Source organism: Bos indicus, chromosome 14 (genome assembly GCF_029378745.1).
Source record: "Bos indicus isolate NIAB-ARS_2022 breed Sahiwal x Tharparkar chromosome 14, NIAB-ARS_B.indTharparkar_mat_pri_1.0, whole genome shotgun sequence".
NCBI lineage: Eukaryota > Metazoa > Chordata > Mammalia > Artiodactyla > Bovidae > Bos > Bos indicus.
The window spans coordinates 60,760,430-60,774,820 of record NC_091773.1 but is presented as its reverse complement, the minus strand read 5'-3'; the positions used below and the strand labels follow the sequence as shown (position 1 = coordinate 60,774,820).

The 14,391-nt window shown below is 37.2% G+C and overlaps 1 protein-coding gene across 30 annotated transcripts in view; it reads left to right on the top strand.

Annotated features, from left to right (window-relative positions):
- RIMS2 (regulating synaptic membrane exocytosis 2) overlaps positions 1–14,391 on the top strand; it is a 609,863-nt gene that overhangs the window by 495,032 nt on the left and 100,440 nt on the right. The window contains exon 1 of one of the 30 annotated variants that reach the window (XM_070802817.1): positions 2,260–2,391. The exons of the other annotated variants lie outside the window; for them this stretch is intronic. The gene's annotated coding sequence lies outside the window, so the exon portion shown is untranslated. Of the gene's footprint in view, positions 1–2,259; positions 2,392–14,391 lie in introns of those variants that run through there. 30 annotated transcript variants of the gene reach the window in all.

The window sequence follows — 14,391 nt, the reverse complement described above, 5'->3', positions numbered from 1 at the left end:
TACAGACTCTGCCCATATCTATCATATGCAGGCCTTTCTTTCACAGGTTGGAAAAGGGGGGAGAGTCTCTGAATCCAGTCTACAGTACTCTAACACATTGCTACATCAGGACACATCTTAGTCCACCTAGCCCAAGAGTCTATAAGCCACAGAAAACATTCATAAATTGAAAAGGTATTTAGCCACTCTGTTTAAAACAAGTGAAACAGGGAAGGTCTTCTGAGTCTAATGAAATGACAACTCATTGGTTGTACCTGGGAAGATCCCCAGCTGTGGCAGTTTTAGGAGTGGGAATGGTCTAGCACCGAATTTACTGTCTCTACACTTACCATCTGATCAGAAGGATCATGCAGCTAACACAGGCAAGAATGTGTTTATTCTGTTTTGTGGAGAATATTTAGAAGTTCCTCTGTGATGGTGAGTTGGATATTGGAGTATCAATTCCCAGGGACATTTCTAAGAGTAATTGGCTTTTCAAAATGTTACCAAAAGGTTACATTTGAAATACTCAAGTATAAGTCATTTTATTTTCTAATCTTTGAGGAATTAAGATATAAAAATAAGCTTTCTCTGACATAACAGTGGTACTATTTAGTCAACTGTGCCCTCTTTCATTAAAATTGTTTATTTGATAATACTAGGCTAAGTAGCATTTTAGCAGAGTGGCTAAATGTCTTATTAGAGTGTTTTCACCTGTTTTAAATAGCCTAGCTAAATGTCTTCAGTTTGTAAAGGGAAAAATGTATTTGTTGTTTTTAAAGTCTTGGGCTCCATGGGCTAAAATGTAATCTGATGTAGCAATTCTGAGTGTTATTCCATTCTAGATCCAAATACAATTTCTTCCTTAGATTATGCCTTACATCCCTACTTTAAAAAGCAACCGAGTAGCAAAGCAAAACAGTGTAGACTAGATTCTTTTAATGCTTTGAATATCCACACATTGTGGAAGATGTAACCTAAATATAATGGAAGGCACAAGGATTATTTTAAGTGGGAGAAAGAAGGAAGCTTCTCCAAATTAGTGCAATGCTTTCAGTATCAGCATAGAAGCATAAATGGGTGCAGCATCCAGTAACTGCATGGTCGACGTGGGACGGGGGACTATTGTGAAGTTTACAGATGGACAGAGGAGATCAGTAACATTGCTTAACTTATTATCTGAAATTCTTTATTATTTAGTGTCTTTAGGATTTACTTGATACAGACTTGATATACCCTACTTGCCTAGGGTATGAGAGTGAAAGTGTTAGTCACTCCAGTCGTGTCCTACTCTTTGTGACCCCATGGACTGTACCCACCAGGCTCCTCTGTCCATGGAATTCTCCAAGCAAGAACACGAGTGGGTTGCCATTTCCTTCTCCAGAGGATCTTCCCAACCTAATGATCAAACCTGGATCTCCTGCACTGCAGTCAGATTCTTTACCGTCTGAGCCACCAGGGAAGCCCTGTTGCCTAGGGTATATGTTGTCTCTATGCTTCACTTAGCACACTGGATTTTAGAACAAATATTGTGTCTTATTTTTCTTTATAATTGCCATAGTATTGACTCCAGTGTTTTGTACATAGTGTATATACAAATTAATTAACTTCTATTTCTAAAGCATTTATTATGAAGTTTTGTTTTCTTTATCATGAGCAAATATTTATTGAGCACCAAAATGACTTATGAAAATTACTAGATGCAGCTTAAACATTAGTATTTAATTATCCCTACATTACTAGGAGCATTCATTCATATCATGAATTTATTGAATTCACTTATTCAGGTAATTCTATTTTTTAGAGCTGTTTCGTGCCAAGTAGCAGGTCCGGGGCTGCTGAAATACACTGAAAAATAGACTGAGTTCCACTAGAAGAAAGCAAACAATAGTGATATAATTTATATAATGGAGACATAAAAGTCTGAGAAAACGCTATAAGATTTTACTGGAATCTGTCTACGCCGTTTTAAACCAGTCATCTAGAGCAGCAGCATCTAATAAAAATGTGGCTATTGTGGAGAGTGGGGAGCAGGGGTGTAGAGTAACTTGAGGCTGGTGACAGTGGATTATAGAACCAATATGTCCTACTGAATTTTGCTTTTTTTTCAACAGTGCTCAGCTGTTTAGGGAGAAGGCAATGGTAACCCACTCCAGTACTCTTGCCTGGCAAATCCCATGGGCGGAGGAGCCTGGTAGGCTGCAGTCCACGGGGCCGCTAGGAGTCGGACACGACTGAGCGACTTCACTTTCACTTTTCACTTTCATGCATTGGAGAAGGAAATGGCAACCCACTCCAGTGTTCTTGCCTGGAGAATCCCAGGGACGGGGGAGCCCGTTGGGCTGCCGTCTATGGGGTCGCACAGAGTTGGACACGACTGAAGCGACTTAGCAGCAGCAGCAGCGTTGAGAGGTAGGCACAGAAGAAACAAATGGTAGGACTCATCAAAAGGTTCTGCCAGTTGGATGCTACATGAGGAGGGATACTAAAAAAGTTGAGAGTATTTGCAAAAGAGTGATTGAAATGATGGGCTATAGTGTCAAGTTAAATGTAAGTAAAGATGAGGGGGTTGATAATTGGAGAAAAAAATGAAGAAATCAAAGGTCTTACATTATTTAAAAATAAGGATAGCTGATGAAATGAGCTAGAAAAAAAGTAGATAGAAAAACGTCTTTGCAACTTTCTGAATATGGTTGGGGTATTATTTTCCCCATTTTACATAAGAGGGCAACTGAGGCACAAACTATTTTGACAGCTCAGTTATAGCATGAGTCATGCACTGCATCTTGAATATGAGTCTCCTAGTAAACTAAATTGACTTCCCAGTAGATAGTTATTTTTCTTACTAGATATGCAGATCATAGATATTCTTTGTTCAAGGAAAGGTATCATTATACTTAACAGAGTTGAAATACATATGTCCAAATAAGTATCAAAATAGAAAAATAGATTGTTCATTTTTAGGGCATGTGTCTGCTTCATCTTTTTAATTTTACTTGTTAAATATTCATTTACTGCTTTATATTTTCACTTTCAAATGAATTTTGTTTTGAGTGTCATTATATAGTTGGGGCTTCCCAAGTGGCTCCAGTGCAGGAGATATAAGAGATGCAGGTTTGATCCCTGGGTTTGGAAGATTCCCTGGAGGACAGCATGGCAACCCACTCCAGTATTCTTACCTGGAGAATCCCATGGACAGAGGAGTCTGGCAGGCTGCGGTCCATAGGGTCGCAAAGAGTTGGACACAACTTGAAGCCATTTAGTATGCACAGATATTATAGTTGTTAATTTTAGTATTAAGCTTAATATTTTGTATATGATAGCATTTAATTACCTTTATAAAGTTTTTCATTAGTTCACTCTATTCACAGCACAACAGTAATTAATATCAAAAGGAAATAATGCTTTACATAGGAAAATACATCTTATTTCAAATATTTTGCTGGAATCTGTATATGCCATTTAAATCAGTCATCTAGAGCAGCAGCATCTAAGAAAAATATAATGTAAGCCCAAATTTCTAAGTTTAAATATTTGCATAGACATTAAAAAATTAAAAGGAGCAGGTAAAATTAATCATATATTTTATTTAATCCAGTATGTCCAAAATATTCTTATATCAAATTTTAACCTATAGAAAAAGATTAATGGGCTTCCCTGGTGGCTCAGTCTTTAAAGAATGTACCTGCAATGCAGGAAACCTGGGTCAGGAAGATCCCCTGGAGGAGGACATGGCAACGCACTCCAATATTCTTGCCTGGAGAATCCCCATGGACAGAGGAGCCCAGCGAGCTACAGTGCATGGGGTGGCAAAGAGACAAACACGACTGAGCGACTGAGCACACACAAAAAGATTAATGCATATTTTATTATTTTGGGGAGTGTACTAAGGCTTCTAAACCTTGTGTATATTACAGTGTGCAGTGTATCCAGTGTGTGTATGACACAGTGCATCACAATCTGGAGGAGGCACATTTCAAGTGTTCATGAGCTACATGTGCCGGTGCCAGTAGTACTGGGCAGTGCAGATCCAGAGACTTCAGGAAGTATAGTTCAACAAAATAACACAAAGTTAAGCTCTGGGTTTCTCCTAAGAGAGCAGCTTAAGAAATCCTGGTAAGGAAAAATACTTATTTGTTAGAAAAATAGTTTTTTAAAAAGTAAATAAGCTCAAACTGCTACAAAGTTCTGGTCTCTTTTAGTATCAACAATCCTTTTACCATAGTCATATTTACCATAATTTTTTTCATTAAACTTTTTACATGTGCCTATTTGTAAATATATATATATATATATACACATACACACACACACACACACATACATATGGCATAATTGTGTTGATTTATATAAATTTGACTTTAAAAGACTAATGATAAATCTTGGGCAATTTAATAGTTTCATTGTATATTACTCTATAGCATAATCATGCAAAAATTCTGAAGATTTATAGTTTCTATTTGTGGAACAGTCTTTTGGACTCTGTGGGAGAGGGAGAGGGTGGGATGAGTTGGGAGAATGGCATTGAAACATGTATAATATCATATATGAAATGAGTCGCCAGTCCAGGTTCGATGCACGATACTGGATGCTTGGGGCTGGTGCACTGGGAAGACCCAGAGGGATGGTATGGGGAGGGAGGAGGGAGAAGGGTTCAGGATGGGGAACACATGTATACCTGTGGTGGATTCATTTCGATATTTGGCAAAACCAATACAATATTGTAAAGTTTAAAAATAAAGTAAAATTTAAAAAAAAAAAAAGAATTTTTAAATGTAAGGACTTAATCCTATAGTAGTAGTGAAAGTCGCTCAGCCATGTCCAACTCTGCAACACCATGGACTGTAGCCCTCCAGGCTCCTCTGTCCATGGGATTTGCCAGGCAATAATACTAGAGTGGGTTGCTGTTCCCTTCTCCAGGGGATCTTCCCAACCCAGGGATCGAACCCGGCTCTCCTGCATTGCAGGCAGATTCTTTACTATCTGAACCACCAAGAAAGCCTTTAATTCTATAGAATGGAATAAATGATGCATTTTAAATTTACATTTTTACGTTTAAAATTTAGAGTTTCCACTTAATGGCAATTAACAACATTATTGGTTTCAACATTTAAAATCAAAATCATATTATAAATATTCAGTGCAACATAAAATACATCAAGCTTTTTATATGCTTCTAATTGAATACTATAAGAAATGTTAAGGTGAAAAAATACTTTGTATTTGCGTTTGTATGTGCAATTCATTATTCACCATCCAAATTCACCATCTAAAATCACCATTGTGATTTTGAGAGAAGTGGCAGGTTATGTTCATTAAAGAAAACTTATAGTAGATAAATAGCCACGAAAGCAGAAGCAGCCTATAAATACACTGCAGGAGAAGTATGTTTGAGACAACATTTACAACCTGCTTAAATTCTATTCACATTTATTATTTCATTATAGTGAATAGATATTTATTATGTAAGTTATTTTCTAGCCTTTGGCTTCTCAAAATCAATAGAAAATGGGACTGTATTAGTTTCATAAAGTAGCTAACCACAGTGGAAGTCATAATATCCTTAAATTAATTTTTGTTGTCAGTTTTCAACACAAACCTTAGAAGATAATAGTCTAATGTTTCATGTGAGGACTTTTGGCACAAATGTGCCCAGGTTATAGTGTAGATTCTTGGACATTATTTTGAAACCTGAGCTTTAGCAGTGAACAAAAGAAAGAAAGTTCTTGCCCCATGTAGCTTCAAGTGGAAGGATATATAATAAAAAGAAGAGAAAAAGCTCAGAACAAGTTAAGAAGTAAACTCAAGGTCATGAACTATTAAATGACAGAAATAGGATAGAAATCTGTGTCTGACTTTGAACCTAAATGTATGTTTCACCTCTTTAATTTTACCAGATTTTTATCAGATTTTGTTGCCTTGAATAAATCACTAATATTGTTGAAGTACAAGTACCTAAGAATCAAGTATAAAACTTTTCCTGTGAGAGACCATGACCTAAGCTTAAGAGAATCTGAGAAGTAGAACTCCCTCATCACCCCAGTATGAAGAATTAGGCCTATTTTAAATATAATTTGTTTTTCTTTGAAGCTTGTTGAACAGTAACTCTTTAACTTATTTTTGGCAAACAAAATGTAGAAAAACCTAAAAAATCATTTTGTTGATTAGTCCAACTAAAGGAAATTTATAAAATACTGATACTCAGAGAACCATAGATTTATTTTTAACACTCGCACTGTATATTTTAATTTGTTCATTGGGGCCAAAGATGCAATACTTAATGCCTCACATTTATATTAGATATCCTAAATATTAAAGCATACTTTAGCTCAGAAAAATTTAGCTTCTTTTTAAAAATAATACTTCATGGTTTAATCATGTTAGTCTTTGTCTTTCAAATTGCTCATAATAGAAGGGAAACTTTAAAAACCACGCACTAGACTAAAAAATGCTAACAGCCTTAAAAGACTAGTGTTGTGTGTACCAAGACATCATTCCAGAACAGAAATTCACAATCTTTGTAGAACTGACTGACTTGAAATCTGAGAAGAAAAGATAAGTTTAGATTTCTAACAATCTGAAGGCTTTCCTCTAAATGGCTCCAAGGAAGATTCAGTATATATGACCCAGGGCATTTTGTCAAAATATTACTGTCATTATAATCACTGAAACAGACTACAGTCTTTCTGTTCTTCATGAGTTCTGAGTGACATGTAAAAAGCAAGCTTATACTTGGGTAATGATGACTGGAACATTGTCTACATGCACAAACACAAGCTAAGCAAATATACTAAACTAAATCATGTATTTGCACATTTTTACATGAAAATTTTCTGTAGGATGAATAAAGGGATAATCTCGGACATTTCAAGACATTAGATGTATCAACACTGCATTTTTTCAAAGGGAAATTGCCAGTATTCATTTAATGAGACAACAAAAGTTATATTTTAATGACAAAGAATTACTTATTATAGAAAGTATTTTGTTTTCCACATGAAATGCCTAAATTCGATTTAAAATATGCAAGTTAAGTCTTAACCTAATTCCATGCTATACTTACAAAGTAATTTACACATTAAAGCTTCTGAGGGTTTTGCTTCATATCCCCTCTATTAGTTTTTCTAAATTTATTAAATAGGGCTATAAGTCATGGTTCTTGACAAGAAGTGTGGTTATTTTATATACATACACATACATATTGTTCTTTGTTCTGTGTGGTGGTCAGTCAGGTATGGCCACAAGAGGGGACACAGGAGGGACTCAGGAAAACAAAGTTTGTAATAAACTTTGTCCCGTGAAAAAGAAGGCAGGCATACTACACCATGCAGAGCAACTGGGAAGGTCAGGAGGCAGAAGGGGCAGGAGTGAGAGAAAAATCAAGGCCAGAACCTTTATTGGGGCAAGAAAGATAAGAAAGGGCAGAATAAAGTTTAAGATTGGCTAATCTGAATAATTTCTGCAAGCTGGGCTTTGGGTTATAGGGGTGGTCTCTAGTTGCCTGGTACAGGCCATAGGATGGTTCGGGGCAAAGAGCCTCTTGATGAAGGTGGAGAGAATGAAAAAGCTGTCGTCTTAAAGCTCAACATTCAAAAAACTAAGACCATGGAATCTGGTCCCATTACTTCATGGCAAATAGATGGGGAACAATGGAAACAAAGACAGACTATTTTCTTGGCTCCTAAATCACAGCAGATGGTGACTGCAGCCATGAAATTAAAAGATGCTTGCTCCTTGGAAGGAAAACTATGACAAACCTAGACAGCATATTAAAAAGCAGAGACATTACTTTGTTGACAAAGGTCTGTCTAGTCAAAGCTATGGTTTTTTCCAGTAGTCATGTCTGGATGTGAGAGTTGGACCATAAAGAAGGCTCAGTGCCAAAGAATTGATGCTTTCGAACTGTGGTGCTAGAAAAGACTCTCGAGAGTCCCTTAGACAGCAAGATCCAACCAGGCCATCCTAAAGGAAATCAACCCTAAATATTCATTGGAAGGATTGATGCTGAAGCTGAAACTCCAATACTTTGTCCACCTTATGAGAAGAGCTAACTCATTGGAAAAGACCCTGATGCTGAGAAAGATTGAAGGCAGGAGGAGAAGGGGACGACAGAGGATAAGATGGTTGGATGGCATCACCGACTCAATGGACATGGGTTTGGGTGGACTCTGGGAGTTGGTGATGGACAGGAAGGCCTGGTGTGCTGCAGTTCATGGGGTCGCAAAGAGTCGGACACGACTGAGCGACTGAACTGAACTGAACATAATCGATACACATATGCACATACACGCTCTGTTTAGACCTTAATTGTTTAATATCCACTAAAACTGAACTAAGAAATACAAAAAAATTTCACCTGGAGCTTTGCTGTTTAGATATTTTTAAATATCTGTAATCATTGGCCTTTTGGTACATTCTGTTGACGAACAAGCTCCTTGTTTTTTTGACCTCTAAGCCCAGAACCCTAGGGCTTCCCTGGTGGCTTAGTGTTAAAAGAATCCACCTGTAATGCAGGAGACCTGGGTTCAATTCCTGGGTTGGGAAGATCCTCTGGAGGTAACCCACTTTATTATTGCCTGAAGAATCCCATGGACAGAAGAGGCTGGCAGGCTATAGAACAGTCCATAGGGTTGCAAAGAATCAGACACAACTGAAGCGACTGAACAGGCTCGCACCAGAACCCTAATTTTGTTGCAAGCAAGCAAACCTGATAACTAACGAGAGCACTGTCTCAGGAAGCACAGTGTGCTCCTCCTCTTTACTGACATTTCCACGTCCAATAGCCCAGTCTCCTGAGCCCTGCTCTCTGTGAAAAAGGCTAACTTTTCTGAGAAGAAAGCCCTTACTACTGCAACAAGGCAAAGCTCACCAGGAGAATAATGTAATATATGTTGCTGTGGTTGGTGTTAAGTTGTACAAATGTATATATATTATATAATGTGTGTATATATATATTTACACACACATATATATAAATGTGTGTGTGTGCATATATATATATATATATATGTATATATATATATAATGCCACAGATCCCAAGAACTTGGAACATGGAAGTTATTTCTGGTTCTTTACAAATCTTTTTACCTGACTCCCACACATGCTCAGAAAGATAAAAGGGCAAGAAACAACTTCTTTGTCTCAGTTATTGTCAGACAAGTATAAGGAAAATGTAGACAATTTCCAACAAGGCATCCTTGTTTCAAAATATAAAGGTATAATGTATAGGTAATGTATATTTTGGGCTTCCCTGGTGGCTCAGAAGTAAAGAATCCACCTGCAATGCGGGAGACCTGGATTTGATTCCTGGATTGGGAAGATCCCTTAGAGGAGGCCATGGCAACCCACTCCAGTATTCTTATCTGGAGAATCCCCATGGACAGAGGAGCCTGGTGGGCTGGCTGTAGTCCATGAGGTCACAAAGAGTTGGACGTGACTGAGCAACTAAACACGATGTATATATGGCCTCTTGAAAATAATTCTAGAATGAATTTCTTTCTTTTTTTTTAATCCTTTAGGACTCCAGAAATTCTGGTAGATTCTTCTATTCTTCTACTAGAAAATCTGGTAGATTTTTCTTGAAACATTAATTTTAATTAGATATAAGAATTTATAGATAGTAATTAAATTTCATCAAGATGTAGGTTTAAAGTATGTTCTCAGTCTCTGAAATGTTGCAATGTGATTATACAAAGTAGATTTTTTTTAACTTGAATTTGATTTGCAATCAAGTTTTCAAAAGAAAAAACTCAAGAGTATCCACTATTTTTCAAAATATGGAACTAATATCTTTTGTACTTTAAAGTCTGAGGAATTAATATTCTTAATTTATAACCATTTATACATTCTGGCCTAGAGAATTCTATGGACTATATAGTCCATGCGGTCGCAAATAGTCAGACACAACTGAGCGACTTTCACTTCACTTTATACATTTTTATACATTTTGAAACTCAATATTTAGTGATTTTATATAGGTTAGTTATAGTCCAAGAATGCTTTCATATTATAGTTTAGCTTTCAGTGCTATTTTTAGCAGCATAATGTGAATTTTTATGTACTGTAATCATTTCAATAGTGCAGCATATTCATCATTTGTTAAATACAAAACTTGATACACTGATTATAGAGCTGCATGATTAGCAAGAATAAATCAAGTTCTCACTTTTTTTCACAAAATTTTAACTCTTAGTGTTCCTTTGACATTAGTAAGAATGGTAAAAAATGTAAATTTATCCTTGAAGTAATAGGTCAGTGAGTGTCCCTTCTGATAATTTATCATGGAGCTTTTCTTTTTCCTGTTATTGAGAAGTACCATGTAATCATGTGGTTAACAACAACAACAACAAATTAACATGAAAATAAGCCAGAGGGAAGTATACTTCTGCCTAAAAGATTTATATATAGAAATAATGAGGTTAGCTGAAAAGTTCAGATGAAATAATAGAAAACTTCTTTACCAACTGAGCTATGAAAGAAGCCCAATAGAAAAATTAAAGGAGATTTTATATATATGGTGAGTTGATGGATTAGAATTATGAAATTTATTCTAAAAACTTGTGAAGTGAGACATGTTTTTGCTTAAAATATATATATCAAGGAAAATTGTGGGGAACAATAGGCAAAGCTGAATTAAAAAAAAAAAAGAACCATGAAAATTTGAAAGAGATTAATTTAAAAAACCACTTCAACGGAGGTATTATGGTCATAAAAATCCAGAGTTTAAAAGTACCTTAACAATGATCTTTAACCTCATTTGCTAAGTTAGGAAAAAGAGGACCAATGAGTAAAAGAAACATTTCTGGTAACCCTCTAGAAATTGTGGTAAGACAGTTTTATTTAACAGATACACAGATGAATTCCTGTTATTCCCCTTTAGTAGAATTCCTCACAGCATAAAAATTTAATGTTCTAAATCAAACATTCATGTTTTTAAACTCATGTATTTCTCCATCTTGAAGGAATTTCAATAGCTGCTTTCTTAAGGGTCGTTTGTGTCCTCCACACCTCTAAATCTGTAGCTTTTCTTAAATGTTCCTGGTAATTAACTCTGTATCATTTGACCACTACAACTTTCCTGAACCTCATTCTTGTCTTCTGTGGAATTTGACTCTATACTATTATTCTTATTTCTAAAAATGCATCTCTATTCACCTCAGTCACTCTTCTTTTCCTGATCTTTAAATATAAGTAATCCTTGGACTATCATTTCAATCTTTTTCATTTCTCTCTCTCTACCCTCTTAGCCTGCCTTTGTTCTTGCGTGTCTCAGTTGTTCAGTCATGTCTGACTCTTTGTAACCCCATGGATTGCAGCCTACCAGGCTGCTCTGTCCATGGAATTTTCCAGCCAAGAATACTGGAGTGGGTTTCCATTTCCTCCTCCAAGAAGGGTGGAAAGTCGACTCGACTGAGCGACTTCACTTTCACTTTCAAGAATGGAAAGACCATTTCCATCCTAATTTTTAGGCCATCCTAATTTCATCTGTCCTCTCCTGTTCAAATACTTGTTGGTTCTCTCTGTTTAGCCCTGACTGTTCCCTTGAGCACTTGGCCTGAGTGTACCGCCTGCTCCTACTGAACCTCAGTTCAGTTCAGTTCAGTTCATTCGCTCAGTTGTGTCCGACTCTTTGCGACCCCATGGACTGCAGCACGCCAGGCCTCCCTGTCCATCACCAATTCCCAGAGTCCACTCAAACTCATGTTCATTAGGTCAGTGATGCCATCCAACCACCTCATCCTCTGTCCTCCCCTTCTCCTCCTGCCTTCCGTCTTTCCCAGCATCAGGCTCTTTTCAAATGAGTCAGCTCTTCGCATCAGATGGACAGAGTATTGGAGTTTCAGCTTCAACATCAGTCCTTCCAATGAACACCCAGGACTGATCTCCTTTAGAATGGACTGGTTGGATCTCCTTGCAGTCCAAGGGACTCTCAAGAGTCTTCTCCAACACCACAGTTCAAAACCATCAATTCTTTGGGACTCAGCCTTCTTTATAGTCCAACGCTCACATCCATATATGACTACTGGAAAAACCATAGCCTTGACTAGATGGACCTTTGTTGGCAAAGTCATATCTCTGCTTTTTAATATGCTGTCCCGTTTGGTCATAACTTTCCTTCCAAGGAGTAAGCGTCTTTTAATTTCATGGCTGCAATCACCATCTGCAGTGATTTTGGAGCCCAAAAAATAAAGTCAGCCACTGTTTCCACTGTTTCTCCATCTATTTGCCATGAAGTGATGGGACCAGATGTCATGATCTTAGTTTTCTGAATGTTGAGCTTTAAGCCAACTTTTTCACTCTCCTCTTTCACTTTCATCAAGAGGCTCTTTAGTTCTTCCACTGAACCTCTCCATCAGGAAATTCCACTGGTCCAGTGTTGATTATTGTTTCCTAAATCAGTACCACTTGGCAAACACTATACTCTCTAAGGGCCTCCATTTTCTCTTCTTTAAGAGAACTGAAAGTGAAAATGTTAGTCTCTCAGTTATGCCTGAGTCTTTGCAACCCCATGGACTGTACCTCTGTCTATGGAATTTCCCAGGCAAGAATACTGGAATGGGTTGCCATTGCTTTCTCCAGAGGATCTTCCTGACCCAGGGACCAAACCTGGATCTCCTGCATTGCTGGCAGATTCTTTACCTCCTGAGCCACTATGAAAGTCCTCTTTAAGACAATTACATGAGTTAATTCATAGAAAGCACTTGGACAAGCATTTGGAATATCATAAATGCTTATCAATTTGAGCTATGATTATATCTTATTCTTAGGTCCAGATACTAAGCTGTATAGATGGTTCCTTCTAGATAACTTTTACATTAGCTTTGTTTTCCATTAGTAGTAGCAATGGAGCCTAAGTTCCTATTTCCTTTCCCAGAACTATTGCTGCTCTGCTGCTAAATTGCTTCAGTCGTGTCCAACTCTGTGTGACCCCATAGACGGCAGCCCACCAGGCTCCCCCATCCCTGAGATTCTCCAGGCAAGAACACTGGAGTGGGTTGTCATTTCCTTCTCCAATGCATGAAAGTGAAAAGTGAAAGTGAAGTTGCTCAGTCATGTCTGACTCCTAGCAACCCTGTGGACTGCAGCCTACCAGGCTCGTCCATCCATGGGATTTGCTAGGCTATAAACTCCTAATTGATTTTTTCATAGGCAGTCTCTCCTGACTTTGCTATTCAAGACATATTAAATTGTGCTGCTGTTATAAACAACCCTGAATTCTTAGTTGCATAATCAACAAAAATTATAGTCACTCAGGGGCTCAGTCCGATAGAGGCTCTGCCTTTCACAGTCCCAGCAGCAGAGGGAAAGGGAAGTTGGAGTTGAACACAACCAATCAAATGCTTCTGCCCAAAAGTGATAGGACTCATTTCCACTCGTTCCAAATAAGCAAGGATCAGCTCTTTAATCAGCAAGGCACTGCTTCCTATCCTGAGATCCAAGACTTAGGAACATTAAACACAGTTTCATTACTAATGATATAGTCAAGGAAGATGTTTTGACTAAAAAACAATCTGTTGATTAGCTAAATATTCCTCCCTAACTCTAGACATCAACTTTGTAGCATAGACAAATACACACACTCAAGTACACTTAGATAATATACTGATACATTATAGTGCATTGATAGAATGTATTTATATACAGTACCTGAATTATTGTTAAAAATACCAAATGTTCAAATTCTGGTCATCTCCAGGAATCAACGAATTAGCATGAGGAACTCAGTTTTTTTATACTCCTCAGAGAGAGATCTTTTCTTGATCATCTAACTTAATTAAGGTTTAATGACATTAGAACTGGTCATTGGACTCTTAATTCTAAACATTCTCATGCAGCCATCTTTGCATTTTACATGCTGATATATCTATGCGTACATTAATTAAAAGAGCCTATGTCATACCATTCTTGTATCCCTGCATTTGTGGGAATATATATGCAATAAACATTTGAATAAATGGTTACTATTCCACTAGCCTAAAATTGTAGATGGTCATTTGAGTAAATGAAATATTGTCTATTAAATTATAATGTAGGATCATAATCATTTTGAATTCCACATTTTAGGAAGGAAATAATATTTAATATAGAAAAAATACTTGATGAGGTGAAGAGCAGGGTTTTAGCAGAGTTTGTTATCCTCCTTTCCCCCTCCCCACAAGGTATATGCCAGAATCAAGAAATGGCACTCCAAAGCCAGATATCCACTCAGTGACTCACAATGGGTGCAGTCGAGTCTGAGTTGTAGTGATGGGTATTCAGTTAGCTCTTGGCACATGCCTCCAAGAATACAAGAAAGAGAATTAAGGCTTTCAAGGTTGCATAATGGTTGGGATTTTGGCTCATCTCTGTGGGGTTTTTTTCCTACTCTATCATTATTCCTGTTGTCTTCTAACTTTTACATCCTCCCAGCC